This window comes from Canis lupus, chromosome 18 (genome assembly GCF_003254725.2).
Source record: "Canis lupus dingo isolate Sandy chromosome 18, ASM325472v2, whole genome shotgun sequence".
Classification (NCBI taxonomy): Eukaryota; Metazoa; Chordata; class Mammalia; order Carnivora; family Canidae; genus Canis; species Canis lupus.
In genome coordinates this window covers 28,497,711-28,523,407 of record NC_064260.1, presented here as the reverse complement: position 1 = coordinate 28,523,407, position 25,697 = coordinate 28,497,711, and the positions used below count along the sequence as shown (strand labels likewise).

Genomic DNA, 25,697 nt, shown 5'->3' with positions numbered 1-25,697 from the left:
GTAGCTACGGAGGACAATTATTAGATTTTGCCATAATCCGTCTAACTAAGCCACGTCACAGGTCAAAACCTTTCAACGGTGCTCACCGGGGAAAGGCCAATCTCCTGCCATCTGGGACATGTTGGGGGCCTAGCTCTCCAGTCCCATCTCGTGCCAGCCCCCCCCCCCAGCACTGAGGGACCTCCAGACATTCTGAATGTCTGTCTCTTGTTCGAAAATGTTTCATGCTTTCCTGCCATCACGCTTTTACGGGTGTTACTTTAACTGTGAAGAGTAATCATTGCTTTCCTAGTTTCTCTGACTCCTACGCTTTGCTGTGGGGATCACTTCTCTGTAAAATCTTCACTGATTTCAAAATCCGCATTAAGAGCTCTGATGGCCTCTGGTACTTTGCAGGCCCCACCCCAGGGCCACCCGTGCTTCTTCATCCTCTTTCTCCCTTACCAAATTACCCATTCTGGAAGGATTAATGGCACTTCAGTCTTTTTTTGAATTGGGTAGATTCGACATTGAGCATCGTGTAGGCCTAAAGTACACCGCGTGTCACTTTGATACGTTTACGCATGTCAATGTGATTGCAATGAAGCCATGCTTAGCCCATTGCATAACAACGGTGCCATATTATTGCCTACATTCATTCCACCGTGCTCTGGATCTCTATGACTTATTTACTTGCTTGTTTACAAGCGTGTACCCCTAAATACCATCAACCTTACCCCTTTCCACTATTCCCTGGTAACCACCATCTACCCTCTGCTTTTTATTGGTCTGGCATTTTTATTTATTTATTTACTTTCTTACTTATTTAATATTTTATTTATTTATTTGAGACATAGGGATAGCGAGAGAGAGCACAAGCAGAGAGAGAGAGAGAGAGAGAGAGAGAGAGAGAGAGAGATGGGGCTCGATCTCAGCACCCTGGGATCATGACCTGAGCCGAAGGCAGACACTCAACCGACTGAGCCACCCAGGCGTCCCTTGGTTTGATGTTTTTAAATTCCACAAATAAGTGATACCATATAGTTCTTATCTTTCTCTGACTTATTTCATCCAGCATAATGTGCTCAAGGTCCATCCATGCTTTTGCAAGTGGGAGACTTCTCTTTCTTAAAGTTTCTATATCCGTTAGTGCCTTGACATACCAAGTGCTCAATAAATATTTGTTAATAAACAACTGATAGCTGTTTGCAAGGCATGAATCGATGCCCTTACAGAAGTCCAAGTCTGGGTTTTCTCTTTCAATCTCAAGCTCTAGCACAGGAAGTAATCCCCACGGTGAGAGGGATTACATATAATTATTATTTTTTTAATTGTTTCTCCTGATGTATTTCTTAGATCCTGGCATCAGTACACATCAATCTCTCTCTCTCTTTCTCTCTCACACCCACACCCCACACACACACACATACACATAGACTAAGCTCTTATCTGACCACAAACATCTGTGTTTACTGGGAGAACACGGTATAGACAGGGCATTCACCTGAAATGTTATATTGACAAAGCAGTCTGTCATTCTGAGTCTGCTCTGAATACACTAATAGGTATGCAGGATGTGGGCCACGGAGCCATGTGGCTTATTTGGGCGATCACTTACCCTTTGAGTACCTTTGGTAATTGGCTGTGTTGACAGAAGCAGCCAACATTTCGTATTAGAGGTTCCAGTGGGTGCATCATGCGGTGATTGCTTTCTCTGTCAATTCATTCTGGTTGCCCAGTAATGAAATCGAAATGAAACTATCACAAATCGGGAGCTCATCAAATCTAAAGCAAGACAGACAGCCTATTTCTTCTGACTGGGGAATACATCACGTGGGTATGTTTTACCCTCTATCGCCCAATGCACATGCCTTTTCTGGCAGGAAGGGGAAACATAATGGAATAAAAAGGGTGTAAAATAGTCTTCAGTATATGAAAACTGTGGGTATAAATTCACAATCTGATAAATCATAAGGAACTACAGCCAAAGCCATTGTGTGTGTGTGTGTGTGTGTGTGTGTGTGTGTGTGTGTGTGTTGTTGGGTTTGGTGTCTGTATCAGTCTGTATATAATATACATGAAACATCAGGTTTCTTCTGAAATAAAAAGCCATACCTTGTGGCCTTCAGACAAAGGGAAGAGGGCCTGAAGAAAAATGGAAAAATGGGTAGGGAGCTTGAAAATTAAGGAAATTCAGAGAAACTGTTTGAGAAGAGAGCACTGCACAGAAATCAGAGTCCGTATTTTCCTCTCACAGCCGGAACCGAAGGAGTCCTCCTTTTTCAGACCCCAGTAGCAAATTGAATTTCACTATGTGTTTACACTGCACCCTTTTTGTCTCTATTTGTCAGTGTAATAAAAGTTGGTATCATATACTGCCATGATTGTTTGAAAAATATTTATTCTAGATGTTTCAATAAAAGTTCATATTTTTATAGAGTATTTGGTATTTGTTGTTTTCAAAATGATTTATCTGGCCCTTGTAACTACCCTGTAAAATTGGCCAGGCAGATATATTTTATTCCCATTTTAGAGGAGGAAACTAAGACTTATGACTACAGGGTTTACTAATGACAAAATGGAAGTAGAATCCATATCTCCTGACCCGGTTCAATACTCCAGCTATTAATTTTCCCAGAGGATACATACAGCATCTAGAAATGTTTATATGGATTCCCTTGGACCATTGTGAAATTAGGAGCATAAAACTTCCTTCACTATATCAAAATAGCTCAGACAAATGTGTTCATTTATATTTATCCTCCCCAAAACAATAATCAATCCAAGACCATTCCAAATGGGTCTGAGAGCTGATGTACATACAAAGGGGAAAGGAAAGAACTGACATTTTTTTTTTGGAGGATCTATTACAGCCTGAGTTCAATATCAGGCATGTCTAAGGATAAGTACTTTGGCCCAATGGTTGGTAGAAGGCAGATCTATAACGACAAAGCCAGTTCTCTCATGTCACATGACCTCCAGTCTACCAACAATGGCTTTGGCAGAAAACACTTATGCAACGTTGGGCTGATTATAATAACTAATCTATTATTCAGTTGGCAATAACATGACCCGAGTCATATCTGTGATGAAGGCGAACTTGGGTATGAGTTAGGGTTTGTACAGTCTTCTCACCATATGATTTGAAAATACACCTGCTATTTTCTTCCTATAAAATGAATAATTTGAATAAGATCATTTACATTCTTTATTCTAGCTCTGAAGTCACACCATGTGGTTTTATTGTTTTTTTTTTTTAAATTAACTCCACTATGGAATTAATTACATTCAGGTGTACAATACAGTGATTAAACACTTCCATATATCACCCTCTTTATAAGTGTGCTCTTTAATCCCCTTCACCATTTTTTTTTACCCATTACCTCCCCCCTCCTTCTGGCAATCATCCATTCATTCTCTATTGTTCAGAGTCTGTTTCTTGGTTTAACTCTCTTATTTTCTTTTGGCTGTTTGCTTTGTTTCTTAAATTCCACATATGAGTGAAATCATATGGTATTTATCTTTCTCCGACTGACTGATTTCACTTAGCACTATACTTACTCTCCAGCTCCATCACATCATTGTAAATGGCAAGATTCCATGTTTTTTATGGCTGAATTTTATATATATATATATCCTCTTTTTGTCTATTCATCTATCTATGGACACTTGGGCTGTCTCCATAATTTGGCTATTGCAAACAATGCTGCAATAGATATAGGGGTGCATATATACCTATGAATTAGTTAGTTTATTTATTTATTTATTTAATTTAAAAATTTATTTTAGTTTTTTAAAATATTTTTGGGTAAATACACAGTAGTGCCATTACTGGATTATAGGGTAGCTCTATTTTTAACGTTTTAAGGAACCTACATACTGTTTTCCACAGTGGCTGCACCAGTTCGCATTCCCATCAACAGTGCATGAGGGTTCCTTCCTCTCCACATCCTCACCAACACTTGTTTCTTGTGTTTTTGATTTTAGCCATTCTGACAGGTATGAAGTGATATCTCATTGTGGTTTTGATTTGCATTTCCCTGAGGATGAGTGATGTTGAGCATCTTTTCTCATGTCTTTCGGCACATGATGTGATTTAATACAGCTCCTGACCTGTGGGGTGCAGTGTAAACTGTGTGGTTACGGCAGTATGTGTTTCCACAGAAGCTCATAGCATAATTAGGCAGGGGTTTAAATGTCAACTTTAGACAAACCAAATTAGCTAGTCAAAGATTTATAAAGTTACTAATGAGGTCACAGATGTAACCTAGGAAACAATCGTCTTTGATATGCTTCTTCAATTCATGATGAACAGTGAAGAAAACATCTTAAAACTCTCATTAGTCTATTTTTTTAATTAAAAGTAATACAGAATAAGATCATTCATGTGCTAAGGCAAACACATTCATTTCTATACATAAGGACAATAATAAACATAATAAGCATAAGGACAATGTGACATATTACAATTGGACAATCAATGCCAAATTTTGGAATCATTGATCAATATAACAGAAAAAAAAACACAATAAAAACTTGAGCTACTCCAATTACTTATTTTTTTTTTCTCCCTCATCTATTTGAAAGAAAACAGATTTGACCATCCAAGTTTCAAAATGGCCTTTTGCTTATACCATCAGGGGCAAGATACTAATCAATCAGTATCATAAAAGTCTTAGAGAAGAAAAGAACCCTGGGGCTAACCAGGTATAATCTCTAAAGACACAGAAAATGAAAGTCTAAGGAGATGAGGTGATGCCCCAAATCTTACAAAATCGGCTTCCAGAAAGAAACTCCACACTCCATATCACTAAAACTCAAGTCTAGTGGATTTTTTTTCTACTATACTGTGTGCATAGTTTTGTATCCGGTTAACAGATTCTTGGAATAATGACCTCAAGATTCTCATGGTTCCCTCCTCTATTATCTGGGTATGGCCAGGCTCTGCTCAATGGGACCAATATGGACAGGGCACAAACAGATTCTTTACAAGTGCTTGTGCAGAAGGGCATTTCTAATTTTTTTTTTTTTTCTGTGTGTGCTCCTAGAATCCTGCTAGCACCATGTGAATGAGTCCACGCTAATCTGCTTGCTGATGGGAAAACCGAGGCTGAGACATCATCGTCACTCCACTTCTTAAGCAGTCACCTCCAGAAGCCGACCTCACCCAAACGTGGCCTGTGATACAGGAGTCCACCTGAGGTGACCAGACTATGGCTGAGCTGGGCTCTGCCCAACTGACCCACACAATCATGAGGTAAATAAGGAGTTGTTATTTTAAGCCACCAGACTTTGTGGGGATCTCTAAAATGGTGCAAAAGGTATGGCTAGCATCAGTGAATGGCAGCATCCAGCCAGTTGCTGAGCTAGACATCTTGATTCCTCACCCTCCCTTACCATCCTCTCCACATGAAACTACTCATCCAGCCTTGCAACTCCACCTCACAAATGCCTCATTCTGACTCATAAGTGAGCTGCTCCTTTCCTCATGATTCCTCTGTCTCTACCCCAGCCCATGACACCATGCTAATTTCTTTCATCACACACTCTCCCATCTGGTAGTCTTCTCTCCACCTCTGCTAGCATCCGTACTCATTTTCCACTCCTTGGCCAAGGGCTTGTTCTGTAATTCATATCTGACAATAATACTCTCTTGTTTAATATTTTCAATGGCCTTCTATTACCCTTAAAACACAAATCAGACTTTGTATCATGGTGAGACAAACACTCATCTGTTTTTCTTTTTAGTACAGAATCTTCCTTTCAAAATTTAAGTCAGTAGGGATTTGGCCCTCCCAATTGGAGTAAAATACCCAATGTCCAAGACGCTCACGTAACCAAGTCCTCAACAATGGAATGTATACAGTTTTATGTCAGTTCCTTAAAAGGAAATTGTAAAGTGTCTATTTCTGCACTTCTTCCTGCAGGGTAGAGACTAGATACAGTGCAGGCGAGCTAACTTGGATCCTATGACCATGTGGGCCTCACTCTAGTGAATGGTGGAGTCACAAGAAAGATGGAGCTTGGGTCTTTAGATAATTTGGGAAGACAGAGCTGCCTAGCCACACTCCATCACTCCTTTTTCTCTGTGTGGTCACATAAGGGAAAAAGAAACCCCCATCTTGTTTGAGATACTCTCTATAAGGCCTTTTTTAAAGTTTCTTAGCTTGGAGCCTAATTAATATCTATGTTACTCCTATGGATTGCCAGAGTATGGTTCCTGTTACTGTCCTGGTCCCACTTTTCTCAAGTCTCCTTTTCACCCTCTGAAGCCACAATCATCTGCTATTTTCTTCCTAGTGCATCTATGAGAACTTTTACCCAAGCTTTCCTCTGGGCCAACGCTTTTTTACCATCTTCCCCTAAGTCAGTGCTGCACAATCTTAGCCCTAAGCTTAGATAGCATTTTTTTCTATAAAGCCTTCCCTGCTGTCCCCCAAGTCTGGGCTATTTTTTCCTCTCAAATCATCATATTCTATCATATTCTGACTCATTCTATTAAAGCACAAAGACTGTTATTTTGGATTAGTTTGTCTCTAAGTAATACATTCTGTGAATGCAAAAACAGTGTCTCATTCACCATCATATCTCATATCATATCAAATGATAGCATAATACCTGGTATATGCAGCAATTATACATATTAATTGAATAGATTAGTGCAAAGGTATGGAAAAAAGACTGGAAGGAAATACATTTGAAAAATAAACAGTAGGGAGTACATAAGGAATAAACACACACACACACACACATATCTTGTTAGTAGAGTTATAAGGGTTTTTTTTTAATTTTACTTTATTTATTTCAATATTTTCCAAAGTCTCTAGAATGTGCATATGTTACTTTTATCATCACAATACACTATATAACAAAATATTTTTTTTCTAAAATATTAGGCACTGGAGACAAAAGCTTACTTCTACTTTTGATTTACATACAACCAGAATATAAATATTAGCTGGATAAAATATACTTCTGTATACTAGTTAGGAGCATTGTATGCCCAGGCTAGCAACAAGGAAATATGAAATACTGTAATTGGCCAATTTTGAAGTTCTAGCCTCAGATAGATGGAAGAAAATCAATATGAGCTGCTCCTCCTTCTCTTTGAGATGAATTTGTGTGTAATAAGAGACACACTGAGGATGATGGATGTGGCTACATATATTCCCTTGATGCTGCTTTGAAAAAGCTTATTTGTCCTGCTTTCCACATAAGTTTTCATAAAAGCTTTAAGGATTAGGCTTGTTTTGCAACTGAAATTTCACTCTCTGGAGAGATTATGAGAGTCTCATGGTCTAGTCTCAAAGGACATTTGCATAGGATTGGATTTTATAATCTAAAAATTAAAAACCACCCCATTTCTTCTAGCCTCCTGAACAAAGTTGTAAATGAGAAGGTCATGTGGGTTTGAGAAAGCAGAGCATTGACTGAAAATCTCTGCTTCTCAAACATGGGGCCATCATGTAGCTCAGACATGCCGATTTCTTTTTCAGCAGCTGGGAGATACTCTACTTTTCTCCTTTATGCCCTTGGAATAGATGATTTGATTGAATTTGGTTTGTGTGCATTTAGTTTTGGATTTCTCATTGCTAAACTCATTCTTCAGAAGGTAATGTTTCACTGTATGGAATCAAAAGAAATCTCCCTGAAAATCATCAGTCTAATGAAGACTGGTCATTTATTCTGATGAGTTTTCCTCATTTTCTCTCAGAATGAGGACAAATGTCATAGATACATTATACATAGAGAAAGTCTGGGCTGCGGCAAAGGCAGAAATTAATTTAATCTCCTGTTCTAACTTCAACTACCTAAATCATTCAAACCAACAACAGCAACACAAAATTAATAGCTTGACATACTTTTGTATTTAACCTTGAAATATAGTCAGGCAAATTAAACCAATTGAACATGGGAATTCAATCAGTATAAAAAATCCATTAGTGATTGAGACCAATTTATTAACCAAAGAAATGTAAACTCAGTGTAATTGCATCACACATTCTATATTATAACTCAGCTGAAGAAAGTGAAAGGAATTGGCAAAGAGGATAAAAAATATTACAGGGGGTGGTATTTGCTAAATGTACAGCTAAAATATTAATTATTAAGTTATCTTCATTCACTGGCTATGTGTTCAGGTAAATTGCAATAATTCACTAATAGTGCATTGGTAGGTAAAAGGAAGAATTATGCCCAGCTACTTCCCATAATTTCATTTCCTTGTGTTAAAACCTTACTATATTCTATTACCAAATGTAAAGAAATGAAATCAATCAGATTTGAGATTCTTACCAAAGGCTTTTGATGAACTGATAATTTTCAATATAATAAATTATTTCTGTGAGGGAAGCCAGAACCTAAACTCTGAGATCTTTTTTTCCCCCCTCTGGTATCTTTTGTTGAGTTTTCACCCACAACATTTCAATTAAAACTGAATTAACATATAACAAAACAAAACAAAAAGTATTTGTGGTTTGGAAGGGAGTTATCACACATTTAATTAAATCATACATTTAGAGATTCATTTTGCTACAAAATCCTTTTCTAGAAATTTCCTTCTGCTTAAACACCATTAGTATTAGGGAGTTGAATAATTTTAGAAACAGTCTGTTTTCTTCTTGGCCACTTTTATCTTTTCTTTTTATCAAGTTGTAAATTTATTTACATGCTACCTCACTTGAAACTCCAACGGCGGGGAGGACTCTAAAATTAAGCTATAACTATCATAGTTTTTGATCAGGATATAGATTAAGTCATGTGACTGGAGAGTAAAGGTAATAACTGTAAAGTTCAGAACAGTAGTTGGCCGACTAAGGCCCAGAAGCAGCCTGTTTTTAGAAGCCAAAGAATAGCTTTTGCATTTTTAAATTGTTGGAAACAAATAAAAATAATATTTCATGCAGATGAAAACATGTGGCATTTAAATTTCAGTATCCATAAATAAAGCTTTATAGAAACACAGCTTCATACATGTGTTTACATATTGTCTATGACTGCTATTGCACTATTATGACAGAGTTGTGACAGAGATAAAGTTTTAAAAAATTAATATTAGGTCTTTATAAGAAAAAAATTGCTGATCCATAGTCTAGAAAAATGTTGTCCAATATAAGTACAATGTGAGGCAAATATGTATTTTAAAATCCTTACTAGTCACATTAAAAAAACTAGGAAAACAAACAGATAAAATTAATCTTAATATTTTTAAGTCAAAATATCTCAAACATTATCATCTCAACATATAATCAACATAAAAATCATAAATGCAATATATTACATTTCGGGTCACACTAACTCTTTGAAACCTAGTCTTTTACATTTATAGCTCCTCTCAATTCAGACCAGCCATATTTCACATACTTCATAACCACCTGCGGCCAAGTAGCTACCATATTGAGCACTGTGGGTCTAGATAACTGGTCTTCTCACACTCAATCAGATTCCTGGCCACTAAATAGTATGTTCACATTGGATTGAGTTCATATTTTCTGTCTTATTCTCTTCAATTCCCCCTCCCCCCTCTTTCCTGAAAAATGAAGGCCTGGGTCAAGGGTGGTTTGCTAGGGTTGAAGGTTTTCAATTATCAGGGTGTAGAAATGCGGCATTTCATGGGGTTGTTCACGACTGATGGCAAAATCCTGAAAGTGCACCTGTTTATTTCTACCCAAGTTAAAGAAAGTTCTAAATTCTGAACTGAATCCGGCAATCGAAGCGTTGCCTCTCCGCTGCAAAGTAGAAAGAAATGTCATGTCTTTTGTTCTAGAGATAATTTTGTTATCCAGAGATAATCTGTTAATGTAGTCCAATTTGCTTTCTTGGCAGCTATATCACACCGTTGATTCTTATTATACCCATGGGAAATATCACCTCTATGTCTTTTTTTAAAGTGCTGCAATTAAAGCCACATAAGCCTGACTTACACTTAAGTAGGGCTTCTCCTTTCCTTTCTTATTTCTGTGTTGTGACTCAGAGTCTATGCTCACATGGAACTCTGCTGGTTGACAAACAGGACTCTCTAGCTAAAAAACAATATCAGTATTTCCATTTTGAAGGGTCCAAAAGAGAGAAATTGGCTGATAATGTTGACTTACGTTTATGTTATTTTACTTTATATTTTTCTGAATTTTTATTGTTGTTAAATATCTTGATTGTTAAATGATAATAAAATGTGTAGGAAACTTGTTATGGGAAGAACTCAGAAGAATTCACTCATGCATACTTATTTCAGGCACTTTTATTTTTTGTGGACTTGTATTCACAGAGCTGTGATTTTATAGTATTTTTAATTTGCACAGTAATGTTTTAATGTAGTAAAATTGTCCCCAGATTTTAAGATGGAATTAAACACACCAAAAATGTATGTCATTAAAACATTCCATTTGGTTCTTTCAGATAATAACAATACATTTGCACGTGTTTCAGTATTAGAGCATGTGGAATGGCAGATCCACTGTTCTAGAATACATTTCACTCTTTTTTTTTTAATATTACCATATGATTTCACTCGTGTGTGGAATTTAAGAAACAAAACTGATGAGCATAGGGGAAGGGAAGGAAAAATAAAATAAGATGAAAACAGAGAGGGAGGCAAACCATAAAAGACTTACTGAGAGTTGCTGGACGGGAAGTGGGTGGGGGGACGCGGTAACTGGGTGACGGGCATTAAGGAGGGCCCTGATGTAATGAGAGTAACACCCAGTGGGGTGTTATATGCAACTGATGAATCACTAAATTCTACCTCTGACATCTAGATGTTAACTAAATTGAATTGAAGTAAGAGAGTTTTTTAAAAAGTATCTTGTTCTCTCTTTCCTTACTTTTTTCACCTCAAAGCCAAATCGCTAAATGGGTAGTATAGATTATAAACCCTGAATACAAAAAGTGTCCAAATCCATTTCTATGTTTTTTTCCATCTCAAACTATAAGATAAAGCAAACGTGGGCTGCTGTGGGTTCTAAGAAGTAACAGTTTAAGATTATTGTAATCATGATTGTCAAAGAATAGCTATATGTTATCTCTCAATAAATAATAGGGACTCTCTTAATTTCTCCAGTGAGGCATAGACTGTCAGGAAATTCAGCAAAAGTAAAAACAGACAGTAATAATACAACAGTGGTAGCTAATATTTCCCTGGGCTTACTATACGGTAGCTACATTGAGCAGAGATTTCATGTGCGGGATCTCATTTGGTACTTACAACAATCCTATGAGATTATTCCCAATATTGTTGCCACTTTACAAGTCAGAAAACAAACTTATTGAGGTTGAGTAACTTTCTCAAAGTTACAAATATAGAAGAATACTGATTTTCTCCAATAAAATACCTTTTTTTTTTTTTTTTTTTGGTTACCCATTGAGGAACCAATAGTAAAAATTCTTATTTTTGCTATGATGGTCTGTCCATTTTAAAACATATTTCTGTGAAAATTCTAGCTTTCCTTCTAAGTCTGTGACAAAAACAACTTTTACATATGCTGCCTATTATCCAAAATAAGTCATAATTGTGTCTTGAAAATATCTCTGCAGAGCCAGAATACAAATGACAACAATGACACATAATAAACTGTATTATAAACTGTCTCTTCTGAGGAGCAGAAATCGCAAAAGGATGTCACATTCAGAGTTGTGTAATTTATAAATAATAAATAAATTGCATTATTGATCACAGAGTTATCATCTTCTCTGTTGAACTTCCTTCTTTCCAGGTTTCCTTTTTTTTTTTTTTTTTTCTGAATGGAACTGTTCCTTTCAGTTACATGGCCTCAAATAATCTCATAATCTTTCATTTCTTTCCTGTTCACATGGAATAAATTTTCAACCCTTTAGATTCTAGATGAACAACAGATATACACTCTCTTTTCCATTTGCACCTCCTTCACCACAATAAAGACATTTTCTCTTTTCTGTTGCAATTGTCTCCAAGCTGAAGTCCTTGACTCAGGCTTTTTCCCGATGATTCACCTTGGATAGTTCTGTAAAATTCCCTTTGCTGAAGTGCAGTTCTACATAGTAGGTGAGAGGATTTTTCCTTGAGTCACATTCCCCAGGTCCAAATTCTGGCCTTACCACTGACTCACTCTGACTCAGGGCCAATCCCTAAAACAGGAGGCCTCCGTTTCCTTTAGCTAATATGAAAATGACAGCATTGCCTTTGCCATGAGGTTGTTCTGAAGATTTTGTAAAATATGCACAGCATGTAAAATAGAGACCTGAACAAAAATAATTAGCTACTGTTATTATATTCAGGGGAAAAGGCTTCATTGGTTTTAAGTTTCTCAACGTGGCATTCAAGACCCTGGGCATCCTGGTGTGTTCAGTTCATATTTGCAATCACGTTTTCTCATGATTCCAACTGAATTCAATTCAACAGTTATTTAGCCAGAACCTGTCTGTACACCCGGCAGGAACTTGAACTCTTGTAAGATTAACAAAATCATAAGTAAATAACTACACTATAGCATGTCAAGTACCATGCGGTGGCACATAGCACGGAGTGATTGGCTCTTTTGAAAAGGCATTTTGGGAAGAGACAAAGTAGGCAATATTTGGACTGGGCCTCCTGGTAAATGAGGATTTTACAAGAGCAGGCCATTAAAGGAAAAGAGGAGAGAATATGCAAATCATTCATGCACCCTACACTCAGCCACATGAGGCCGTGTTATATATGTGCCTGAGTGTGCCCTCTTCGAGTCTTCCGCTTTCTCTGCTTAGAATTCCCACCTTTCCTTCATCTTCAGCACTTCCAAATCCTTTGCATCCCCAAGACCCAATTCATACATTATTTGCTCGAGGAAGCCTTGATTTTGCTGCTGGAAACTCTTTTCATTTTTCATTCCCATGGCATATTAACTAAATATTTCTGTTATGAAGATAGATATAGGTATTCACATGTAGCCTATATGCTCCTTAACATTAAGAGTTATGTAAAAATCTATTTTTGTGTTACTCTCTGTAACACAGACAATCTCCAGTAGGTATCAGAAGATATTTGTGTGATTAAATAAATGTGTTTTTTTTTATTTTTTGTTTAAATTTTACTTGGTTAACATACAGTGCAAAATTGGAAAATTGGTTTCAGGCATGGAATTCAGTGAGTCATCACTTACATGCAACACCCAGTGCTCATCACAACAGTGCCCTCTGTAATGCCCATCACCTGTCTGGCCCATCCCCCAGCCACCTCCCTCCAACAACTCTCAGTTTGTTCTCTATCATTAAGAGTCTCTGGTGGTTTGTTTCCCTCTCTCCCTTCTCCCATCCCCATATATTCATCAGTTTCGTTTCTTAAATTTCACAAATGAGTTAAATTGCATGGTATTTGTCTTTTTCTGACTTATTTTGTTTAGCATAATATATTCTAGCTCCATCCATGTCATTGCAAATGGCAAGATTTCATTTTTTTGATGGCTGAATTATATATATATATATCCATTTATCAGTCAATGGACATTTGGGCTCTCTACATCTCTCTACATATTTTGCTATTGTTGGTGATTCTGCTACAAACACTGGGGTGCATGTACCCCTTCAGATCTGTATTTCTGTATCCATTGGGTAAATAACTAGTAGTACAATTGCTGGATCATAGGGTAGTTCTACTTTGTTTTTTGAGGAACCTCTATATTTTTCTTAGCAACCAGACAGCAAAAAGAAATAAAAGGCATCCAAATGGGCAAGGAAGAACTCAAACTTTCACTATCTGCAGACAATATGATACTCTATGTAGAAAACCCAGAAGACTCCATCAAAAAATTGCCAGAACCAGCCCATGCATTCAGCACCATTGCAGGATATAAATTCAATGTGCAGAAATCTGTTGCCTTTCTATACACCAATAATGGAGCAGTAGATAAAGAAATCAAAGAACTGATTCCATCTGCAATTGCACCCAAAACAATAAGATACCTAGGAATAAACCAAATGAAAGAGGTAAAAAGATCTGTATGCTGAAAACTACAAAACACTCATGAAAGAAACTAAAGAGGGTACAAATAAATTAATTAATATTTTAAAGTCAGAAGGACTCAGGATCAAAAAGTAGTTGCTCAAGTCACACACCCTGAATCTAAGTTCCCTGAGGATAGAAATGATGTTAGCTTTGGTTTTTGCTATCTTCTTGATGTAATATTCCCCAAATACTTCTGAATCAATATCAGATCATACCAGTGGCAGAGGTATTGATTGACCAAAATCCAGTCTTCCCAACTCCAAGGTCATTATGTATTCCTCTAAGTTATGAATGGTTGTATTATGTGAAAGCTAAGACCGATATACATTTCTCACCATTCTGTGTTAATTTCTCTACTATATGAATACTTGACATAAGTTTATTCATTCACATGACTTTATATAGATGATTATGTACCAACATTTGTATGTACCGTCTATTCTTTTATAGCTAAAAATGAATGAAAGTGTATTTGTGCTTAAACATATCCTTCTCTATTTAAAATTTATGTAAATTCTCGACTTACATGGCTAGATGGATTCTTTTGAAATCATGTTGTAAAAGAAAGAAAGCACAGTCACTGGGGACCAGAGGATTGTCATTTAAATGAGTAACTTCTGCAAAGAAGGTCAGAATGTGAGATTACGGATTTTGCTGAACATTATATTTGACTTTAAAAAAAAATCTCAGTTTTGTTTACTTGAATAGTGTTTCCAAATCCACTTTCATTAGCTAGAGTGCTGCAGGAACCAGCAGTTCAGGGAGGGAATCCATTTCCAGTAGCTTAGAGAGATAATGATAAGCCATCTTAAAGTCTGGGTTTATTAGAAATGACTGAAATGCATTATAGGGCAGTGGTAACTATAATGGCTGGTTTACCAACCAGTGGGGTGGAATTAAAAATGCATTAAAATTCATACAAAAGAAAGCAAATAGCAGTGAGTCTCTATTGGTTTTGACATAGTTAAATGAACTGTTATTTCACTTTATGTGGCTAATAAAATAAAACCTGTAAAAATAGAAGAAACACTCCCTTTTGGAACTTGAGCAATGTGAACATCTATTATTAATGAAATAGACAGCTTCTTTCTTTATGCATGTGAGTGGTGTATTCGTTAAAACAAACACACACACATATAGGAAGAAATCTCTCAGAATAAGTGACAGCTTCATGGATTCTTTTTATGACTAAGGTTTGATCAAATAGAGTGTCCAGAACTAGAAAGTGAAGCATAACCCCGAAGAGGAGGGGAATAAAGAGCTATGAAAACATACCTATGAATTCTAATTGTACACACTAATTATACATCATGAATCTCAAGGCATTCCTTGAAACTTTAAGATTTCAGGCTCCTGGACTTCCTATCCATGTATCTTATCTATCTATCTATTCATATCCTCACAGATAGTTCCCAAGGAATGGTGGTTAAGGAATACAAAATTACTACCCTTATGCAACTTGTAGCTTAGGCACAGAGCCGTATGTTAAACAATTTCATAAATATATTATTAGAACTCTTATAAGGAGTTCAATGAGAAAGCACAGGATGCTATTAGCAGGGCCGGCTTCCCAGGCACAGGATCTGGGGAGTCTCCTGAGAGCTAATGCTCGGAAAGGGGGCAGACTTGGTTTAATGGTCTTCTATTGCTCTCTTGAAATTCTTGATGATTTTATGCTTGAAACTGTGGATTACAATGAAGTCCAGTAGTATAATGTAACATGTAGATGAGCAGAGGAGACAGTGCAATCGACGAGCGTCCACCATTTCTTCCTGCCCCATTCATATGTAGTAGAGTTGTGGCAGGCCTAGGTATGCAGGAGTTCAGTGCTACAGGAGGACAAGGTAAGCATTTTACATCTATGACTGAGCCCCTAGGGACAACACATTTTGCTCTATCTAACCAGAGCTTAGAGTGAGCACAGAGAGAGTTTCGTGTCATTGAAAGAATTATGAAATATGAAAGAAAGCCTACCATATTCTTTCCTACTCAGGTGACTTCCCTGTATCAGCCAACCCCTTCAGCCGAATATGATGACACTGAAGCAAAGGGTAAGATAGGGCGATCCCCAGTTCCTTTTTTCTTCAGTCACTCTCTATCCATCCGTAAGCTAGAAGTAGAGAATGCTGGTAAAATGTGTGTGTCATAAGAAGTAAAATCCAAACATCTAAATCGGTTGTGTGCAACATTTCCATTGTTTCTGGAAGGAGGAAATACATATGTATGGGCTACAGAACAGGAATTGTGTAATTCCTCTTTTTGCATACGTCTTACACTCACATTTGCCATTAAAACTGGCATTGTGCAAGACGAAGATGAACGTCAACATATAATATACTGTTCACGTTGTAATTCAACAATTTATAAAATGAATACCAACAGATCAAAACTGAAATTTTTCTTTACTTAGAACAACATTAACAAATAAAAAAAATAGCATGACAAGTCAAGAGAGTTGGAAGAAGAAGGGAAGATCTCTATAATCTAATATATGGAATGATCATTTTGTTTGGCTTTTTGAACAAGGGGTTCTACATTTTCATTCTGTACCAGGCTCTGCAAATTGTGTGGATGGTCCTCCTGGAGGAGAAAGTGTATATGGAAGATCTAACTCAACCTGGGAAGTCAAGGAAAAGCTTCCTTTCAAGTGGTAACTAGTGAGAGAAAGATGAGTAGGACTGAAGCTGATGAAAAAGGCAGTGGGTGGCCAGGGTGGGGGAGAGGCAGGGTTGCGTGTTCCAGGAAGAGGTTCCGATACAAAGACTCCAAGGAAAGAAGGAGTCAAGGCTGTTTGTGGAACAGACATCAAGTCAGGAAGGTTGGAGCTTAGTAAGTCCTGAAGGGGTCACACAGGGCAGAGCTTACACTTGTGCCATGTTGCCTCTCTTGGAAGAAGAAAACGATAGGGCTGAAATGAGGGCAACCAGAACACCCAGTATGGATTATAACAAAAGCCATCCTATATCACACTATTACTATGTGCCTGACACTCTGCCAAGAGATTTAATGACATTACCTTTTTAGTCCTCCAATAACAGAGCAAAGTAGAATTTCCTGGCTTGGTTATTGAGATAATAAAATACGGGGCTCAAAGAGATTAAGAAATTTGTTCCAGGTCATGTGGCCAGTGAGTGACAGAGTCATAGATAAAATATAATATTTTTTTCTTTTTCTTTCTTTTTTTTTTTAATTCCATTTATTTATTCATGAGACAGAGACACAAGCAGATTCACAGGGAGCCCGACGTGGGACTCGATCCCGAGTCTCCAGGATCAGGCCCTGGGCTGAAGGCAGCGCTAAACCGCTGAGCCACCAGGGCTGCCCTAAAATATTTTTTTCTGAATATAGATTAGAGTGTAAGCCCCAGGAGGGGAGAAGCATGGCCTGTCTTTGTGTTCTTATATTCTGAGCACATAGACCAATGCCTGCTGCATAACAGGTTCTCAATATTTGGTGAATGAATGAATGATAAACTCACTGTGTCTTCATGACTTCAAATGGATTTGGGAGTATCTGGAGTATTTGGTTGGGATTTCTGTGTACATTGAGAACCAGTAATGTTTCTTTTCAAATGAATTATAAATAGTGGAAAAAAGCAAGCAACACCGTGGGTTGAAAGAGGAAAGACAGAAAGGCGGGGTACGGACTTCGCCTTTGCTAGCTCCAGAGCTTTGGGCAAGTCACTTCCCTTCAAGTCTCAGCCGTTTCAATAGAATGGAGCAGGCTATATGTGAGGTTCTTTCCAGATCTCACGTACTATGGCCTGACTATTCTGTGGATTATTTACACTAACAGAAATCAAAGCATAGTCTCCTTTTTCCTTTTTTCATAGTTCCTCTTTTATAACAGAGAGGAAACACACAATTCCGAGGCACCAAATAGTCCTCCAACCAGCTTCCACCTTCCCTTCATTCATCCGTTCATTCAGTCATTCATATGCCCACAAGAAGCCTCCTGCTAAAATGATAAAATGGACAATGATCTCCATGTCCAGAAGTAGAAAGACCTCAGAGTAGTAAAACATGTGTCAGAGTTTAGCTGCTACTCCAAAGTGGTAAAAACCAAATCCATTTCCACTTTGAGGCCTGACTCAGGGATCCAGCAGAGCCAATGCTGCTGTAATGCAGAGTGCTAATGCCAGAGCCTGCCAAAATAAATTCCAGCAGGTGGCTTATTTGACTACTTTCCTCACTTTGACTTTCCCTTGGTGAAGAAACACAGACAAAACTTCCTCTTTTTTTTAAAAAAAGAGATTATTTATTTGACAGAGAGAGAGAGAGAACACAAGCAGGGGGAGCAGCAGGTAGAGGGAGAGAAGCAGGCTCCTGCTGAGCAGGGAGCCCAACAAAAGACTCGATCCCAGGACCTTGGGATCACAACCTGAGCTGAAGGCAGACGGTTAACCCACTGAGCCACCCAGGCGCCCAAAACTTCCTACACAAAACAAAGTCTGTGCCTTCCACTGATAAGAAAACAACAGTGCTGTCGACACTGAGGCAAGCATGTGATCAAGAGGAGCAGGGCAGAAATGGTGATGGGCTCTCGCCTCATCCAGGGCCCTAGAGGCAAGTCCCATGGGGACAAGATAGACACAATGCTCCTGCATCAAGGTGTGGCTTTCCTGGTAGACCAGCAGGCATTTCTTATGGAAAGTGAGCATCACAAAAGGATGAAGGATGGGCACCGGGTTGGTCCAGATGTTTGGGAGCTTCTAAGAAGGATAAGCAAGTGAAGGAGGCCAGTTTGATTCATCAACTGCTTACAAAGACCAGAAAACATAAGAAGGATGCACACGAATACACAGTTCACACTCGTCAACACCAGTCTAGGAAATATTATGAATAGTATGAATATTTTTAAACTGCAGGACTGAATGAGTTAATCACAGTTGAAATGCAATCACAGGATTAGAGGCAAGAAGATTCTAGAGTCCACGAGACCGTGCCTCATACATCTCCAACGTCAGAGAACCTCACCGCCGTGCTCTGAAATCCATTGCACGTTTGTATCAAGGCCGTGCTTCCACTCAAGCTGCGTCCGCCCAACGGTTGAGCGCAGTAGGCTTGTCTCTGTAAGACAAGGGACTCTTCTGACAGCTGACTTGGCTTGAGGACTCGCTGACAGGCATTCCGAGTCTTCCTTCCTCTGCACAGTGATCTGGGATGCTCACACCCAACCTCCCTTCCCTCTCTCCTTCCCTGGTCTGATGGTTCCCCCAACTTTCCTGGCAACTCTGTCTCCATTTGCTTTCGAAGACTTTGATTTTAAGAAAGTGTAGTCTCAGCATCTGCTTCTTGGAAACCTTGACTAATGAAAAGATGCATCTGGCGGAGAAGCATGGGTGGACCACTCCTTAGCCTCAGCCTGGTGACCGAGTTACTGAGGAACACACTAGCTCAGGCCTTATTGAATTGAAAGGAACATGAGCAAGCTGAAAGGTTGAGTCCTGAGTCCTAATCATGTGTTGAGCTCATGTTCTAACTGCTTCTCATGCCTTATCTCACTTAATCCTTTCAATAATCCCTTGCAGTAGTGTTTTGTTTGTTTTTTTTTTTTTAATAGACAAAACTCTGGCTTACAAGCTAATGAATGTTGGAGGCAGAATTTTGAGCCTCCTTTACTTTGTTTCAATTTTAAAGTCTGTGGTTTTAAGTACTCAGTGTCCTTGACATCTCGTCATACTGCAAGAAAACACCAGTAATACGTCTGTAGAAGAAAAGCATTCCATTTTGCCATCACCACCACCATCATCTTCACTCTTCATTATCATCAGTTACAGCTCTGAGGGAGGTTTGCAGTTAATGAGCATTTATATATGCAATCTACCCTTTACTTTTCATGACTTCCTAGTGAATTAGGTAAGTTTTGCCAATAAAGGCAGAGCTGTCTTTTTAATCTAACTCCAGCACTTTTTTTTCCATTGTCAAGCTATCTCCTCCTTTATTCCATGTTTTTGTCCAAGGTGCAGTAAAGATGTTGGGAATTTAACACCTTAATACACCAGTTTTAACTTCCAATAGGACTCCTGAAAATTTGGTTTTATAGGTGGACTCAGTAGGACAAATTTCATGTCCTTATTCTAGAAACAGCTTTCTCTCCAGGACCAGGAGTCCTGGGCAATTTGGGTGGTATTATAGGAAACCTTTTGCCTCTGGGTCAAAGTCACTGGGCTCCAGACCAAGTCAGTAATGATCAAATGCCAGTCTGTTTGACAGCTGTCTGGTGGCCTTTGTGATAGGGCCTACAGCCAGTCGCTTATGGGCAACCTTCCATGCTGCATTCAGTGTCTGTTGCCATTTGTAATGACAGGCACAGCAGAAAGGTTGGCAGTTCAAATAGGCATGGAGACCCTTGGTATCCATTACTGGAGACCAGCATTTAAACCCTAATTCAATAATAGCCCCCAAACCAATAGCAATTTCTTTCCAAAAGAGGGTCCTTTCTCTGGCCCATCTGCCCCACTCATCACCCCACAACTTTTTCTTTTCCAATAGTGAGATGAAAATTTACCTTTGAATTACACACAAGGTCAGATAAAATAAGTCACTGTGAGCAGTCATTATATTTTCTGTCACTGGACCAATTAAGATTTCCAGCTGTCAGTTTTTGATGTTGCAGCTCCATAAAAAACGACACTGAGATGCATTGATCTGTGTCAAAGCTGCTTCAGAGGGAAAATTGGACCAAAAATAATGATAATTGTCGTAGGATGTCACACTATTAGATGAAAACATAAAAAGCAAAATGCTGTGGAGAAACTGCAAAGTCATCCTCCTGGTCGAGGTGAGACCATATTACCCCAAAGCAAACCCACTGCTTTGGTGATTGTCCGACTCTGTAGTAGTGGATACTCTCCTTGGTCTCTAAGACAAAACTCAGACTAGTTAATGTTAATTGGATATCAATTGCATTTTCAAACTAAGTATACTTAGTTTGAAAATACATATATATATATAATCATTTGGAGAAAAGGATCTTGCTAGAATCTCAAGATTTAGGCAAAGTAGGTCATCTCTTTCATATACTTTAGAGGAGTTCAGCCTATTAGATTCTCTTTACCAAAAATGCAAGCTTCATCTGATCTTTGTATGAATGTAAAATTTTCTTTCGTCCATCAACTTTGAGTGGTATGTATCAGTACACACACACACACACACACACACACACACAAATATACATATATATTTGTTCTTTGACAGAGTTCTAGTTGAACAAAAGTACAGCATTTACTGGAAGTAAAATGTGGAATAAGGAAGTTGAAAGTCCATATCATATATTCATCACAAGAAGAAATGGGGTATTCCAAGGACACAGAGGGGAAAGGATGCTCCTTGCTCTTCCCCAAATGCCTGACAGTACAAGAAGCAGGGTTTAATGAGCAAAGATATGTTAGTGAGATGTTATTGAACCTACCACAGGATGAAAGAATGGGAAGTGACCCTATAATGATCTCATTATTTGAATATTTATTGCTTTGAAGGAGGGGTTCATTATTTCACATTTCCCTGAGTCTGGGACAAAAATGTAAAAGTCTGAAATAACTTTAAACTCAAAGAACCATTTCTTTCTTTCTTTTTTTTTTTTTTTTTGTATGCACAGGTTCAAAGCTGGTTTCTTGTTAGAGGGTGCAACACATTTTTCCATGGAATATTGTCCTACTTCACTAGTGATTTCAACTTGGCCACCCTATAGACTAATCATTTGGATAAGAGAATCTTGTTAGAATCTCAAGATCTATGCAAACTAGGTCATCGTTTTTTCTGCTTTAAAAAAGTTCTGCTGATTAGTTTAATTTCACCAAAAATTCAAACTCCATCCAGTCTTTGCATTCATGGAAACTAAAATTCTTTCTTGCCTATCAATCTTGAGGGGGACTGAAGGACAGTGTTACATGAAGTATACTCTATCCTTTGCGAATTAATGATACATGAGCTAGTGTGAGCTAGCTCTTTTCATAGGCTCACAAGATTCAATAATCAGACTTTTAAGAATTTTATGAGTCAGCTATTGAACATGATTAAAATTAAGTTATGTGAAGTTGCAATTAAGAAAACTACATTAAAAACAAAGTAATACATATTCAAAACTCATTACTTCCTTATGATTTCAATATATTTTTTACTATTATCTATGTCTGTTGTACTAAATGGCAGAAATACTACCCATGTAGTATTACATATTTTATAATGATGTTGGAGATGCATGAGGCACGGTCTTGTGGACTCTAGAATCTTCTTGCCTCTAATCCTGTGATTGTATTTCAACTGTAATTGAAAAAAAAATAAATTTGTGTGCTACTCCACATCTCTTGCCAGCTCTATGTTCAGTGATATCACCTCAGTACCTTTGTTTCGTTATTTCACTTTTATCTTACTTGTTGAGATAATTAAAATAGTAGCCAACATTACTGTTGGAACCACACTCACATGCATTGCTAACCTGGGCTATGGAAGCAAGAGTTCAGCTGAGATGAATCAGAGCTTTGTACGAGAACCAATCAGCTATTTGGAATAAGGTAGATTGCACATTTTGTTAGTAATTATAAATTTCGTGCTGCATATGCTTTACATTGGTAGACTTTATAATAAACTCATGCATGGGTATATTCGTAGTGTTTATTGTCATTTTCTTTCAGTGGAGAAGGGAGCCAGTTGTTAAACATTTATCAGCAAACCACTGATAAAATTGACTAGCAAAATATCATCAGATGGTGGAGAGCTTCACGAACCTGGCCAGGTAAAATACATCACCACCATGCAGAGGAGTGGAAATCGTCTTAATTAATCCTTGCCTAGATCCATGAAATTTAGGTGGCCTCCACAAAAATTTGGCACATCTGCTCTGAGAAACCTGGAGAAAGCATTTCACTGTTTCTTTCAAGACTGGTACTTGAAACATAGACTAACAAAGATCTTCTGATGAAGGTAGGGCTCTAAATGAAACTTCAAAATGGAGAGGATCATATTTTCATGGTTTTCTTCCTGCATATTAAAGCACCATAAATACTTCTAGCTTACTATAATTTGCCTCTTTTCCAAGATGAAAAAAAAATAAATTAAGCACGATCCACCTTCTATTCAGTACCTATATTTTTAGAATGGCATGAAATAAGGGATGTTTTGCAGCTCTTTTCTTATAGATTCTTTCTAGACAGTTCATTTTTAAAGAAATAATATGGAGTGCTTTTAAAAGCACTTTCAACAGATTTCAATCATCATCAAATAGATTTCAATGTACAAATGTGTATGCACAGAAATTTCCTGCATCATTTGCAATAATGATAAAGTAGAAAGAACATCAAAAAAGGACCAGCTAAATATCTTACAGCAATCCACCCAAGCAATACTGTGTAATCATTAGAAAAATGAGGAAGACCTACATGCAACAACATGAAATGATTTCAAGCAAACAAATGCAGTCCAGACTGCATGGTTTGAATATAGTATTTTAAAATTGTAATTATATCATATTTGACTACGCTTAGAACATTTTTCAGAGAATTCATTTTAAACTTCTAACATTGATAACCTCTGAGGAATGGGGAACTTGGTTTGGGGGCTTTTACATTTTTTTTTTTTAAATACGGTGTGTGTGTGTGTGTGTGTGTGTGTGTGTTTTCAATGAGCAAGCATTACTCTAATAATAACAAATGCCAAGAAGTCATCTTAGAAAAACAGATGTTCCAGGTAGATTTTGGTCTTTGCTTTTTCTTGCAGGTGGAAGTAAGAAGGGAAGGATTATAACATTGACAGTCGAAATGTTATCAAGGGAAATAGTTGCCAAAGTGTGCAAAAACCTTCAGCTTCCTTCCAAGGTCATCAACGTTACATTCAATGGAGAAATGAAGGAGTCTCATCCAGCTGTGTGCCTGCGTGCGTGTGCACCTGCGTGTGCGCACAGACACGGAGTGGAGGTATTAAGTCATATCAGTATTTAAGATCCAGAGACATCTAGTAGAATCAACCAGTTCTCTTCCTTTTTCACGATGCTATCGCATCTGAACTCGAAGCTACCCCATGAAGTTAACTGCACTAAAACTAAATCATAACAGGATCAGACTCTACGTGTGCATGGCCAGCAGGGGTGTTTGAATATTCCTTCGAGGAGACACCCATAGCAGTAGAAAGCAAAGGCATGTTTTGACGACTGGAGGAAACTTTGCTTGTGTCCTTGCTCTTAGCGCTACAGGGGTGCAGTGCACATAGGGCAGGCCTTTCAACCTCCCTGCTGTTTCCCCAAACTCGTGAACCACTGCACATTCTCAGGGCCATGGGCTCTGAATACCTCTGGGTGAGAAGCTAGAGTGGAAGGGAAGGAAGCGGTAACAGGAGGGGCATATGGGCATAGTGGAAAGGAAAATGAAATAATCGTGAAATAACTCAACCAGATCAGGGATAATGACACTAATTATTTTGCCTCATGATGTAGGACACTGGACCTAAATCACTACCTGAGCTCTCTTTCACAACAGAAGTATTTTAAACGAGGCCAGTTCGACCTCATTTAGGGCACGGAGATAGATAATTAGCCACCTTGGGCAGCAGGTGTCACTCCACCCCACCTACTCTTCCCACTTAAATGGTAGGAAACGCCATTAACTCTGACTCCTACTTCCACTTGTTTACTCAGTCCTTGTTCTGGTGAGCAAGGAGCAGTAAATCTACGCCAGGTACTGTGTTTAGTGCTGGTGATAAAAAGAAGTCCGACGCATCCTCTGCAATTTGGTCCACAATCTCACTAGGGATCTCATGTACTACAACTTTCCTCTCTCTGTTTGGTGCAGCCCCTTTTCCCCCTCCAGGATGCATTGTGTTCTTATTTCTTCAGAAATGTGCACTGACTGGGCACCCAGGTGGCTCAGCGGTTGAGCGTCTGCCTTCGGCTCAGGTCATGACTCTGGGGTCCTGGGATCGAGTCCCACATTGGGCTCCCCACTTGGAGCCTGCTTCTCCCTGTGCCTGTGTCTCTGCCTCTCTCTGTGTCTCTCATGAGTAAGTAGATAAAAATTTAAAAAATAAAGAAATTTGCACTGACAACTTGTTCACTTGAGATGCTCTTTTCTTCAACATCCATACAGCTATCTCCCTCCTTCCCAATCAAGCCTTTGCTCAAGTGTCAGCTTCTCAGGGAGGCTTACCCTGCCCAGGGCACTTAGATGTGCAGCAGCCGTGGCACATTTTCTCCCTTTAGCATGTGTTTTCTGCAACACCATAAACTTAATTTATTAAGTTTGTAATCTATTATCCACCTCTTTGCTCTACAATGATAGATTCTTAGAAGAAGGAATCTTATTGATTTTGCTCATGACGTAGCCTGAGTACTGATAATAGCACCTAGTACTTACCAGTTTTCCAATAAATACTTTTTTGAATGAATGGATGAACATGATACACATAAGGAATGTTTTGAACTTCCTTCTTTTACTTCTTAGTTTTTGAAAGATCTTCCTCTTGTTATTTCTATTGTATTCCAACTCAAATCTCATTCCACTTCAAGTAACAATTACAGTTCTTCTGGTCAATTTTTTTCCTTCTTTCTGATACTTGGATCTACTTCGCTTTGTCTATGGGGCTAATTGGTCTCTATTTGAATGTTTCTAAAACCAACTATGAACTTATATTTGCAATAACCTTCTGCAATTTTTAAATAAAAACACAGCCGTATATAGTACAAAGTGATTATGTATAAGAAAGAACTGGGGAGGGATCCCTGGGTGGCGCAGCGGTTTGGCACCTGCCTTTGGCCCAGGGCGTGATCCTGGAGACCC

At 38.2% G+C, this 25,697-nt stretch overlaps 1 protein-coding gene across 7 annotated transcripts in view; it reads right to left on the bottom strand.

Annotated features, from left to right (window-relative positions):
* LRRC4C (leucine rich repeat containing 4C) overlaps positions 1-25,697 on the bottom strand; it is a 1,155,306-nt gene that overhangs the window by 256,382 nt on the left and 873,227 nt on the right. The window lies entirely within an intron of this gene.